Source organism: Gobio gobio (genome assembly GCF_949357685.1).
Source record: "Gobio gobio genome assembly, chromosome: 19".
Classification (NCBI taxonomy): domain Eukaryota; kingdom Metazoa; phylum Chordata; class Actinopteri; order Cypriniformes; family Gobionidae; genus Gobio; species Gobio gobio.
In genome coordinates, this window is record NC_137112.1 from 35,068,256 (window position 1) to 35,083,014 (window position 14,759).

General features: G+C 38.5%; 1 protein-coding gene across 11 annotated transcripts in view; it reads right to left on the minus strand.

The window, feature by feature from the left end:
- Positions 1 to 14,759, minus strand: part of iqsec1b (IQ motif and Sec7 domain ArfGEF 1b) — a 258,865-nt gene that overhangs the window by 36,901 nt on the left and 207,205 nt on the right. The gene's annotated exons all lie outside the window — the stretch shown is intronic.

Here is a 14,759-nt window from a genome sequence, read left to right on the forward strand (position 1 = left end):
CGCACATGTGGGAAGTTTCACACAAGGACCTTTGTAAGAACTTCAAGGCGCATGTCAAAGTCATTTTCTCTCAGTGCGTAAGAATGCGGTATGAAACATGAGAAGGGCTGGGGTGTTTTCAATTTGAGCGCTCAGAAAAACTTTGATACCATTTCATCTCCTAAAAATTGTGTTTTATAAAGGATCACAGACCTGACATGTGGAAGTTCCCCTTTTTTGATCACAATGACTCAGAACTGTTCCTTCATGTCATTCAGCATCATTCTTGCAATGGTAACCATAGTTCTGATCAAAATACAGTTGTAAATATGTTCACTGTTAATAATGTAAATATGCCACTATCTCCTTGCTGTCGGATAGAAATCTTGTATCGTCATATTTATTAAAAAGAGCTTGTGACTAAATTTCATAAGGTTTAACACGATGACGATAGAGAAGCGATGGATCGTTGGTCTGATTGGTAGAAGGACTGTCCAATTGACCTATCGGTAAGCCCCACCCCCCTTAGTTACTGTTGCTAACTCGGACAAACAAATGGAGTTGCTAACTGTCTTACAATGACAGCTGTCAGTGTGAAAACCTTATCCCAAGATGTTTTTGGACACAGAATGTAGCGGATCCCATCCGAATGATGGCCAAACTTAACTGATGGTTTATGAAGTTTATTACATAGTTTTTCACTCCAAAAAAAATCACCGTAAGAGCTGAACAAACAAAGCAGAAGTGCGCATTAACATCTCATTCACAAACTCGCTCTCTCTGTTGCATTATAATTAACAGCAAACAAACAAATACTGTAATAAACTGTAAATTTTGTATCTGAAAACAACTCCGATAAACTGCTAGCTCTCCCTTTCACTACCCTTATACTATAATACCCACCAAAATAGAAGTCCTCCTAGTATGTAGACCTTAAAGGGTTAGTTCACCCAAAAGTGAAAATTCTGTCATTAATTACTCACCTTCATGTCGTTGGACACCCGTAAGACCTCCGTTCATATTCGGAACACAAATGAAGATTTATGTTGAAAGCTGATGGCTGAGAAAGGCTTCAGACAGGCCTCCATTGGCATTCAGTACATTGACACTTCCAAGATCCATGAAAGGCACTTAAAACGTCGTTACAAAGTCCATCTCACCACAGTGGCTCTACAATAATTTTACGATGCGACGACAATAGTTTTTGTGCGCAAAAAAAAAATCTAAATAAGACCTTTAACCAACTTGTTCTCGACTTCCGTGTGTGCCTCCACGACGCATGCGCGAGAATATGACGCAGATCCGCCGTTCGGACATATGACCCAGAAGCGATTTGTTTACGAGCAGAGGAAGACGCGCATGTCTAAGCTGTTGGATTCTACATTGATCGTGCTTTAGGTCTCGGCGTAGTTCTCAAAATGGGGTTAAAGTGTGTATTTCATGGATTCCCGAACGCCGGCGCTACGTCATATTCTCGCGCATGCGTCGTGGAGGCACACACGGAAGTCGAGAACAAGTTGGTTAAAGGTGTTATTTTGATTTTTTTTTGCGCACAAAAACTATTGTCGTCGCATCGTAAACTTATTGTAGAGCCACTGTGGTGAGATAGACTTTGTAACGACGTTTTAAGTGCCTTTCATGGATCTTGGAAGTGTCAATGTACTGAATGCCAATGGAGGCCTATCTGAAGCCTTTCTCAGCCATCAGCTTTCAACTAAAATATCTTCATTTGTGTTCCGAATATGAACGGAGGTCTTACGGGTCTCGAACGACATGAGGGTGAGTAATTAATGACAGAATTTTCATTTTTGGGTGAACTAACCCTTTAAACATATCTAAATATAAAAAATATACACAAAAACAAATCGTTTTTTGTTAACGTTACATGACGTGAGAACATTTAGTTATTTCGGTTTGTATGTTAGCAGGGACTCAGTAACTTTAATCGTAACTTAATGAGAGTATGACCACCAGAAAATCCTCTCAGGATACCTGGAATCAGTGTTACAGTACCCCAGGCTCATCGTTTGACCATTTTTGTAGCATAAACACCATCAAACCGATGATATCTCTATGGCGCTGAAACCTAAAGATGTCCGAGTTCTGGTCCCAGCGCAACTGATACTCAACTGCCATTGGCTCATCTGTGTTTGAGGGGCGGGGCTTACCGATAGGTCAATTGCATCATTTGAACTATGCCCGTTGATCACGCCTCTTGTGCAGTAGAAAATACAGAGCAGACTCCCTAGACTAATGTTCAATCTTAAAAGACTGAACTTAACTTCATATTTTATAACATGAGATTTTGCCCAAATGACAGACTTTATAACCTGTAGGTTGATAAAAACGTAATGTGATGCAATTACTGCCTCAGATGCGGCCATTCTAATGATGGACAGAACACAAAAGTCTGACATTCGCTGGTCAAAAATCTTGTAACTTCATTTGAGCTTGATTTTGGTAAAATGTTAACAATATAATGAGACATGAAAGTGTCTGACCATATATAAAGCCCCAATATCAACTTTGACAACATATCAACTTTGACAATTACATTTTTTTATTATTTTCCCAAAGTAGCACACAAGTTTCCAAAAAAGTAGCACACAATATGTATATATATACACACTTTTAAATAATTTCATATAATAATTGTTATATATTATAATTGTAGTAGAAAAAATTATGGTCACATCATTATTGTTTGTAAGAGACATATTTAAAATCTATATTTTAAATGGTGGAAAATTTCTATGCATGTTGTATCTCATCTTGTACTGTGGCAGGTGATAAATGGAAAAACAACCATATCTCCATATCTATCTAAATAATTTCCAATCAGAAACATACCCCAGACCGGAGATGACCAGAAGATCTAATTCAGCTGCTCCTGCTGATGAACGAAATGTGCAATTTCAAGGTCAGGGCACAACAAAACCACACAATTTGTGTCAGCCATTTAGTCCATGAATACCAATGAAATTCCATTACATGCAGCCATTTCACTACAGTTGCATGAAAGAATGAAAGTGTTACGGAAAATCGATGTGAAACATTGCATTTCAATGCAGGCATAAAGTCAAGGAATGATTGAATATCACATTATGATGCGAATAAATATTTATGGTGGCTCACAAACATCAGAATACATGATTTGATATCAACAGATTGGAAATTTATGGCACAATTTAACAGAGAAAAAAAAAGATTGGTAGATGAGAGCATTGACCTATATGTTCTGGCACCCCTTGCAAAATGGTTCATTCTCTGTGCCAGTTTAGTATGTTCTTATAAAAGATAATAGCTAGACATAAACAGATCCCTGTAAAATTCAAGCGCACCAACATGCGCTGAAAATGGTTAACAAACTCCTATAAAACGCACATTTTTCTATAAATTCCACACTAGTTTCCTTGAGTTACCTGCTGAGGTGGTCTTGGGCAACATTTGCAATTATACAAATAGTGTAGCACATCTGGGAGCTGTCGAGAGTAACCTTTACAAGGGGCATTCGGCAGACGTGTAAGGCCGTCCGTGCATACCGATACAGATACGCAACACAACTCTGCTGCTCACTGCTTATACTGATCTAAAACCAGTTCTCTATAAAATCATCTATAAAAAAACATATGGTCTGTAAATAAGACCAATACATTCGATTTCTATTTATATTGCATACCTCAACTTTACTCTAAATTCAACATCAGCAAAGTTAGCCAAGTTAAAAAGCATGTAATCTGTGGACCTTCTTCGCTGGAGAAATCTGTGTAGTGTGTAGCTATATGCGGAGTGGATTTAAACATGGTAAAACGTGTTAAACCAAACAGAGTACTACATGCTCGGCTGAATTGCATAATCAAATTAACCAAAATATTCAATAAATGAACATCTGTGGGCATAGAATCTGCGTGGGACTACTTAGTAATGCCTCTTTGCTTTCATTAGCAATAATATGGAGTTTTTATTCCTGCAATGTTTACTAAGTAGACACGCCGACTGTGCATTCTCATTGGCCCAGAATCTCTCTCCTAATAACATCAGGTTCTGATTGGTTCATTGTGTCCCAGCGGTTTCACATTCAGCGCAAAGTCAAACAGCATCTGTGTTATGTAGGGGAGAGCGGGGCACAACCTCACAACACACTTTGACTTTCTCAGTTTGTGTAAATCCACTAAGGGTTCAGAGGGTTTATTTTTTTCCCACATTCAGTTCACACGTCTAGTACAATTATGTGGTTTTGTTTCATTAATACAATGTATACTTTTTTCTTGATTTACCCCGAAAAAGAATGGAAGTGAAATGTGACAACATGCCCCATAGGTGGGGTACATTGTAACATGTGAGGGGCACAATGTAACATGAACAAATGACAGCTTAAAATGTTAGCTGAAATATCTAAGACAAACTAAAATATTTTGTCAATAAAATACAATTATGAACTTTTTTAAATAAAATAATGGCATTTTTTAATCATTAAAAATATAAAATTTTTTGAGTTTGACAACAAACACATCGCTAAATAGAGCTATAAGGCATAGTTAAAACATAATAATATTGAATACTTTCTGAACATTGACTCTCAGTCATTATTCACCCTTCTCTCATGGTTTCTCAAATTAATTAATAGAAGTATAATAGCGTAGTTCTAATAGGGGCACACTGTAACGCAGTCTTACAACGCACCCCATCTGCGCAAATGGGATTTAAAGCTACACTATGTAACTTTTCCGTCTACTAGAGGTCGCCTGTTCAAAACAAAGGCGTAGTTTGATGACGCCATGTTTGAGCGCAGAATCTTGGGACATGTGGTCTTCACCTCACACCCGGTGGAAAAGAGTCAGGATAGGACTCGGGCAGAAATCATGTTGATGGATGCGATTATTAACATTACTGTAGTATGAAGCAGAGCAGGACCGAGTGTTGTGGAGCTGAGCAAGGCTGCAGGAGCGATTGAAGAGCGGGACCGTTATTATGTCATAGTCGCGGGCGGGACTTTTATTATGACACGGTCACCGGCGCCACTTCCTCTTTTCCAGTCATGAGTATGAGGTAATGCAGCTCTGTTTATCGTATTAGATATATCTGAGTGTGTTGAAAAGGAAGTTATGACGTTCGCTCGACGGCTGCTATGACACTTTTTCCCACTTTAGTGAGAGTACAGCGTTTCAGCTAAATAAAACCGGAAACTGAGGGTAACGCAGATATGATGCCATCGACAGGCGACTCCCTCAAACGCATAGCTCACACGTCCCGGTTCCTTGGTTAAAATAGCAACTTCTCACGATTTACAAATAGTTGGAAACATTTGGGATATTCTAAGTACTCAACTGAACAAAATATATAACACTGGCCTAGTGGTTTTTAGATATTTTACTGCAAAAATCTTACATAGTTCACCTTTAAACTACGGCTCGTGTCTTCTGCTGGTTAGATCAGCATTAAAGAACTATCTCAACAGTTAAATAACAGATACTGTATAAGATGAAAATAAAATCAGATTTGTCTTATTTTAAATAAACACAAAAAACAGAGATGAAAAATAAGCAAGAAATGTACTTTTGCTATGGTTAAATAAATGCTATTACAACGATTTGTTTAATTTTGGCACAATTTATTCTCTAAATACGTTGATATGGCAACTAGTAAATACACTAAGTTTTGTCATCCTGGCATGTGTGGAAAGTTTTAAACCATGCGTGTTACAACTAACCCCACGTTAGGTTGTGCCCCGCGCTCCCCTACATGCTAATCATGCTAGCACACTTATTTTTCAAACATTTCAAGGGCCATTAATAAGTGGAGGCTGTATAATGCAATTTTTCATAAATGTTTAATTATATCTGGATAGTTTTTAATAGTCTAAGAATTTTTTGGCGAGGTGACTGCAGATTGAACGGTGGCCACTTCTCCTCGAAACAAACATAACCTGGTGAGACAACTGTGAAAGTGGATGAGTACATTTTCTTAGGCCTCAGGGTCAAATCCTGTCCATCCCACAAGCCTTTTAACTGTCTTTACAAGCTTGACTGAAGCAAGGCTGCGCTAGCCTAGAGCTTTTTCTCCCAAACATTCCCCTCATGTCGACAGCATGTTACCACACTGAAGCCACAGAAGTCTATATTTACATAACTGGGCGTGACACCCTTCTGATGATAAACGGACCATTTCTTGTGAGGCATGTGCAAGGTGGAAAAAACGAACTATATGATTCAAATAAATGAAAAGTTAATGAGTGGGAACACAATAATTATATGCTGTGCCCTTAAGGTATTAATACAATGATTTGTCATGATACAGCTAAAGAAAAAAGCAATGGAAAGAAAGGCAGTATAAACATAGCACAATATTTGAAGAGTGACATTCTAATTCTTTTCTATAAACGTGGTGCTGGAGGGTCTGTAGAAAACTTGAGAGAAAAAAACTGAAAAATGTAATTTAACAGAAAGAAATAAAAACTATATATACGCACACACACACGCAACTTGAATGAAAATTGAATGAATAAATGTAAAAATAAAACACTACATAGACTTCACTATAAAATATACATTGATTTTTATTAAAGCTACTGTAGTAGTTTTTCAGTCAAGAGCAGTGATTTTCTCTTTGTCTTTTGTTGTTGTATTAACATTAAAGGGATAGTTCGCTCAAAAATGAAAATTCTGTCATCGAGAAATGAATACAGGTTTGGAACAATATTAGAGTGAGTAAATAATGACATCATTTTAGAGGTGAACTGTCCCTTTAAGGACAGCGTGTTCACTACTGCTACTGCTGTCAATTTAGAGGTCTTTCAATAAGACCTGCGTGCATCTAATGTACAGACACACACCGATTTTACTTTCACTAGACATAACCGACTGTGTTTATGTTAACCTTGTGTGTATTTGACGGTATTAGGGCAGTAAGACTACTTGGTCCAGTAATCGCGTGTTTGACAGGCGTTTAGTGCTTGCGCTCGGAAAAGCGCATGTTAAAACCGTGCATAAGCACGTGAATGAAATGTTTAACCGGCAAGACTGTAAAACGCATGCAAATAATGAACTTTCGTGATTGTGAATAACTATAGTGTTCCGTGAGTATAACTCTACCACTAACGTGTGATGTGAATGTATGTCGTGTTGTTCAATATATTGGGATGGAGGCAAATTATAGAATTTGTAGAAAAATAATTAATTAAATGCAAAACCGAGAAAAACGCAGTTCACAAGCGCGTATTGAACCGTGAATGCCGTACCGAGCGGTTCAATATTATATTGAGAATTGTGGCATCCCTAATATATATATATATATAAACACCGGATGTGCTCACCAAGGCTGCATTTATTTGATTAAAAATATAGTAAAAACAGTAATAATATGAAAAAGTATCACAATTTAAAAACAACTGTTTTCTATTTTTAAATATATTTAAAATGTAATTTATTTCCTGTGATGGCAGTCATTACTTAGTGAATGGTAATATATAGACACTCACTCATTTTCATTTACAGGTTAATAGAAAATATTAATATGTTTTATTTAAAATATTTAGTACACAAAAATACATAGCTACCTTTATATTTGCAGGTCATTGACAAAATATCCCACCTTGTGTGGTGGAAATGTCTCATCTCCAGTAACTATAACCATTTCATTTAATGTGTGTGGCAAGTAATTGTTTACTTGCCACATTGGAATTATGTGGAATTTCCTTAGAATAGCGTGTCAGGGGATCTCACGATAAGGTGATATGCTGGGATAAGGCAGCCCGTCATCGCTGACGTAACCAGCAAGCCACAGCATTGCTTCTGTTTGTCCTTCCCTTCCCTCCAGCTACCTCTTACCTCTAGTCTCTTTCTTTAACTCCACATGTAAGGCAGCACATGCTGGCACATGCGCACGCACACACACACACACACACACACACACACACACACACACACACACACACACACACACACACACACACACACACACACACACACACACACACACACACACACACACACACACACACACACACACACACACACACACACACACACACACACACACACACACACACACACACACACACACACACACACACACACACACACACACACACACACACACACACACACACACACCCTACAGTCAAACATCTGCAGTGCTAACACTGCAACTCTGTCCACGCCTCATTCCATAAAGCAGCTTTCAGTTTTGTGCACTTAAACAGTGATGTGTTTCTATCGGTCACACAGAGACCATTCCTCTAAAACCCACTTTCTTTCAGAGCTTTCAGAGCTTGGTACAGATTAAATGCCTCGTTGTCGTTCATATCCAAGGAGAAATGAAAGCAGATGTGTGTCATTTAGGGTGTGTTCACACTTGTAGTTTGGTTCTCTTGGTTCTTTTGGTCCGGACCAAATCTTGCAGGTTAAATTCGCTCATTGTATGTGTGTACATATGTTGGTATTTTTTACCAACAGTTTATAAAATGTGTAAAGGAATCAAAACAGCACCAGGAATTCCTCTGTTGCACACAAACTAGGATCTTCTGTTCTGACACCTGTATTGAACTTTATTGAGCAATGTGGGTCTTATGATGAGAAGAACCAGGCATGCTTGACCATCCTGTCCTTTTTAGGGTCGCATCTTGTGACACCACGTCTGGTTTTGATGTCTTTGGTCCGTGTTGTGTACATATTTCATTGAACATGCGTTCAACCGCACCAGAGTTCGTTTGGAAGCGGACATTGGACCTGAAAATGTGGGTCTCAGCTTGTTCAGGTTTTGGATAGTCTCGCCCAGCGTCAGAGGCTGAGACTAGGTTTTGAATGGCAGCGTTCACACTTATTCAAATAAATCAAATGAAATTCAAATGAACCGCACTAACAGAGTTTGTTTTAATCGAACTAAACCTGCCAAGTGTGAACACACTAGTGGTGGCATTTTTGGTTATTCTGGAAGTGATTTACTATCTTTCAAAGATTTGTGTTCTGTCTAGGGAAATGAGTTCTTTATTATTGCAGCTCAGAGAGGAAGTGAGGTCACTTACAAAGGTCACTTCATCCCATTATTCTTATTTCAATGACTCTGGCAAAAATGCAATTTCAGCTAAATGTTGCTGTCTTGTAAAGAAAGAGGCAAACATGCACGCTACCTCCATATGCCTTTACTTTTGCTCCTGCTGAAAGATGGCTAGGTGGTGATTAGCAAGTCCTGCAAACCGCAAACCCAAACAGGCCTTCATCATCCCACACCTTGTTGTTACGACAAACACTGGGGCTGCATTCTTCTCCTCAGATTCCAAGGAACTTTTTTTTTCTCTGGAGGAACCAGCAGACTCAGCTATGGGGAGCCAAGCGGCAATTATCACAGAGCCTGCTGCAGATCGAATGAACACACCGCAACAAATTACTAACGAACTTGACATCGTCTATAAACATGGGGCTTCGCTAAATAACAAAAAGAATGTTTAAGGGCTGTTTACTTGGAGCGGACTACAAAAGTGAATCTGCTGCAACAGTCAGTGTGCTGTTGTTGTTCAGATTACAAAGATGACTATCTAGCTTTGCATATTTGTACTAAAATAGAAGGTTGATATCTTAAACAGTGTCTCTAGAATTGTTATATAAACTAAAGAAACTATTTTCCAACAGGAATTATCTACTGCTTGTGTTTTTCATGGTAAGTTTTGTGTGGATATGGAGAGTGAATCACTTCACCAGAGCTGACCAGACAGGTGGCTTCAATAAGCACTAAAGCAAAAATAGATCATACCCACTGTGCCTCCAAAAACAGCCTTTCTTCGTAAGTTGAATATGGAAGGTGGTAGCCTAGAAATCTAGACGCACCCTAGCGGCCGAAAATTTATTTTGCCGCGAGTGTAGTCTAGCAACTCTCGGTAGACCTCAGAGCTGGAAAAACCAAACTCTGGTTAGGCCAATCACAGCGTGTGTAGAGTCGGTGGGCGGGCTTAACATAATGATGGAATGAGTTGCGGAGGTTCTTGGTGCTACAGGTAAACAAAGAAGCTGACGATCAGCATCTTTCAAATCGGTTTTGGCCGCTACTCTGGAAGACTTGAAGTTAAGCTTTTCTTTGAGGAAAGAACAAAGAACGGCACTGATGTCATTCGTAAGAAAGGAAGATGTATTCGGAGTTTAATCTATCAACTAACGTTAGCTCCACCTCGCTATCCAATTGCGTGCAGAGGGAATTTGACAGACAACCATTTATCCCGCCCCTCGGATTGAGCCCTGTCAATGGTGAGTTTCCAGACCAAACATCTTGATGTGGGTCTGGCTTGTCAGGCTAGGAAGGTGGTCCACCGGAAGCAAAATATTTTACTTGATATTTTTCTTACAAAAACCCATCGTTCCGCACAAGAGGTCATCATACTATAAGAATATCCTGTAAGTTTCAGAACTGAAAACTTCCTTGTTAGTCAAATAAAAGCTTTTATTGACACCAGGCCCTGCAAACTACAGGTTTTTCAAAGTGGGGATATATGACGTCAAAGGGAGGCAAGCACCGCCTCTGCAGAAGATCAATGCCTACTTCATCACTGCCTGTTTAGCCCCGCCCACCGATTCGCGCATTACATGCCATAGAATAAGTAGCCTAATGCTGCGTTCCAGGCAGGTTTTTGAGCCCGTAAGTTACAACTTCAAACCACGACTCACGACTTTGTAGCGTTCCAGGCAAAGTCACGCCAAACTGCTTGAGCGCAAGGAATCGTGTGGTCGCCAAAGATGCTTAATTGCTTATTTGAGGGAAACGGAGGGGAAAAACGGCGAATACAGCAAGAGAAGCTGTTATACCTTTTATTTACTGTTATTTGTATAGTTGTTTCATAAACACCACATCCGTACAGGGCTGTCATTGTTGTTTCGCGAGCTATGTAACGTCAGATCCCGTAACTTGGAGTACATCGATCTAGTACGTGTTCATGGGTGGGAAGTCACGGGTTTGACTGCCGTTCCAGTGCACTTTCACAGGTAGAAGGTTGGAAAAACACGGACTACGGGTTGCCTGGAATACGACATAAGTAACAGGCCTACGTGGTGTTAAACCAGATCGAGCGACCAAACAATAAACATGCCGTTGAGGATTACAAATTATTGTGCGGTGCCTGGGTTCAACAGTAATGGAACATGTAAGTAACTGTGTTCATTCTAATGCCTGATCTGAAATGTAATGATTCATGTACAGTCAGATGTTCTTTGTCTGTGTGTCAGTAAATCAAACCAGTGACTAACAGTCAACTTGCGTTGTTTCTCTTTGTATTATGAAAATAATCGTTATATAACGGTGATTAAAGTCTATAAAGAAAGCGATCAAAGAAAGCTCCCTTTGCAACCGCTGGAGCTGTCAATCAAACAGCGCAAGTTTATCAGTGACTAAGTTCTGGCCTCTCGCCAAAACTCCCGTTTTATTCTACGAATCTCTTAACTATGTCACCTTTGCACTGTTAGTTATGAAGATCAATGCTTTCATGCACTCAACATGTCTGTGATCAGCTACAATGATCATCTCTGCAACCTTTCATGCCACAATCTAAATATAATGCCATAGATCTAAATATAATGCCAAAGATTTAAATATAATGCCATTGATCTAAATGCAAAGGAACACTTTTCACGATTAGTTAACCATGAGAGCTGTAATAGTAAAAACGCTCTAAAAGAGAGAGTAATACTTAGCTATTTCAAATGGAAAGATGTTAGCCAATCACAACAGTGGGCGTTTACACTGAACTCTCACAGCAGACACGCCCCTTAAAACAGAGCGTTCAGAGCAGAGTGCTAAAATCAGGGTAGGAAAAATGCCTTTAAAATTATGAAAAGTTTTGATGTAGCTCAGCGCTCGTCACATCACAACTCATGACAAATATTCAGTGTTTTCAACGACATCATGTTTATTTCAGGTTTCAGACATTTAAATGCTCATAAGTAGGCTAACGTTACTAGCAAAAAACACACACTGATGTCTATGAAAGCGGCAATGACAATCCTTTCAGACGGTTATAATTTGACTAACGTTACATGTTTTATGCACATCAGATACATGCACATTATATAGTAACTATATCGTTTACTCTATTCTTCTTCCAGTTCACTGGTCACTTACTTTCATGTATTTCGTAAGACGAGAATGCACTCAAATGTTGTAAATCCGACAGATCCGATTCTGAGGCGCAAACTAACATGGCGTCGCCCATTGCGCTTTATAGATCAAATCACAAACATTTACTCACACATTTGAACATCAGATAGTTCGTGACACAGTTAAGAAGTTTGTGAATATTTTGAATAAAAAGAAAAAACTAAATAAACCCGATAAAGCTGAGCTGTCAGCGCTATTGCGGCTGCTGTGTGTCATGTGAGAAACATGATGCGCCGATGATGCGTTCTAAAATATTTAGCCAGAGAATATGATCATATTTCAAAATAAAGCTGAAGCTTGAAGCTGGTTAGTAGCATACCAAGAATACAGACTAGGCCTACTGCTGTTATTACTGTAACTGTTATTTAGAGTTATATTAGGCTTGTTGTAGTTGGGTTAGGTTTTACTGTGAATTTGTAAATAAGTCAATTATAATTTGCAAATAAGTAAATTGTTTTGTATTTATTTATATTCATACATTTAAGAATACATTAAACTTTTAATAAATGGTTCAATTTAAATAAAAAATAAATAAATAAAAAGCCATTTAATGTCATCCACCTTGTTTTGTGGCCTTTTTAAAAAAAAAAAAGTATCGGTTCAGGCACCGTTTAGGCACCGGAACCGTTTTAAAAGTATCGGTTTGGCACCGGAATCGAAAAAACCCCCCAAATGATACCCAACCCTAGGTGAATATAACACACCTTGTGTCTCATTCCCTAGGATCTGTCCTTAGAGGCTCCCTACATGACACAATGACACAGCAGATTTGGATGAGAAGAATACCACTGCTTCTTACTGCATCAGCCTGGCTTTGCAATATTTCATGGCCAATGATTTGAACTTACATTCTGAATACTAATTTAAAGACAAGTCCTGCAGTATTTCAAAGACAGGACAAATTTGGGTGCACCAAACGCTCCTCGGGCCCCATGAAATGCAATCATAATCAAATATTTAACATTTATTTTGAGCTAAAATGAAAATAACTGGTTTGATATCTCATCTCCTGACAGAGAACAGCTGAATCTTAATTCGCTTGACCTCAAATTTCAAAGTTATTTATATATTTAAGCCAGTTATTTAAGTACCAAGACAGCTGGGTTGTTAGCCATCACAAGGTGTCAAAAATGTAAATAATATTTGCATTAGCAATGGATAACAGCTGCAGAATATATAACGCTTTTAGATTCTTTACGTGATAAGCAGTTCGCTTCAGTTAGTATATTTCCATAAAGTTATTATTTGCCACCCGCAGTGCTTTAGGATTACTACCAGCTTTTCATATGATGTTTAACAAAATAAAGTCAGATGACATATTTCATATGGGTTTATCTGTGGATGTGTGATCATAATCTGAAATTTCCGAGAATCACGTCAACCAACCTGAAATCGCCAACAAACCCAATCTGATAGTGACCATCGCTGTCACATTCCCACATCCACATCACACAGCCAAACACACCAGCTATCCCCTAGACACAGCTGGAGCTGTTTGACAGAAATAGACTTGTTTTGTTATGGCCCTGTGAATCCCTCGAGGAGAGCAGCCATAATAACGGCAAGATCACACATGGGAGAATCAAACCCCAATGTCAAACTCAGCAACACATCAGCGCCCAGAGAGATCATTCAGACCAAATGACTGTCAGGATATGTTCGGCTCAACCATACTATATCATACCATTATTTTTGCATTATAATATGTTTGGTAGATGTGTGTGAAAAATAAACCTTGAAAGAGGTCTGAAATATTCTTGATGAGTCATGCAAGGATGGATGACTAAACAAATGCACAGCTGTTATTAATGTCACAGTAGAAACAACGTATTTTGGCTTGTTTGGGCTTGATCTGTAGGCAAATATAGGCATAACCAGCATAGACATTAAAGAGATAGTTCACCACAAAATTGAAATACTCACCTTTATGCCTTCATGGAAATAATAGGTCATCCGGGTAATTTTCGCCTACTGTTTTTTGAATACTATGTATTCGGACAAACTACTCTGTTGGTGTTCTGTTTTTTCACATACTATATAGTAGGGAAGTATTCAATGTCGGATTCAGTGTGAGACTTTTATTTTGTCTTCCACAGAGGAAAGAAAATCATACAGGTTTGGACTGAAATTCTGTAAATTATGACAGAATTGTAATTTTTGAGTGAACTATCCGTTTAAAGATATTTGGAAGAATGTTTGTAACCAAGCAAATCTCGCCCCCATTGAATACCATAGAACCCAACACACACACACACTATGGTAGTCAATGGGGGGCGAGATCTGCTTGGGTACAAACATTCTTCCAAAAATCTTCCTTTGTGTTCAGCAAAACTAAGAAATGTATACAAGTTTGGACCAACTTGAGCATGACTAAATGATGACAGAATTTTCATTTTTGGGTGAACTATCCCTTTAAGTGCCCTTAATTATTTCAAGCTAATGGCTCTATATATTATACAGGGGCAATATTATTTCAAGCTAATATGTAGGGATACCTGTTATCGCTGATATTTTTTGTGTTATGACCAGAAATATTTAGCTGATATAAAAAATAAAAAACTCAAAACTAAAATAAATCATTGTAAATGGTACAAGTGATTTTAGGCATTACAACATAATTCACATTCTGAAAAATGTTTTTTAAA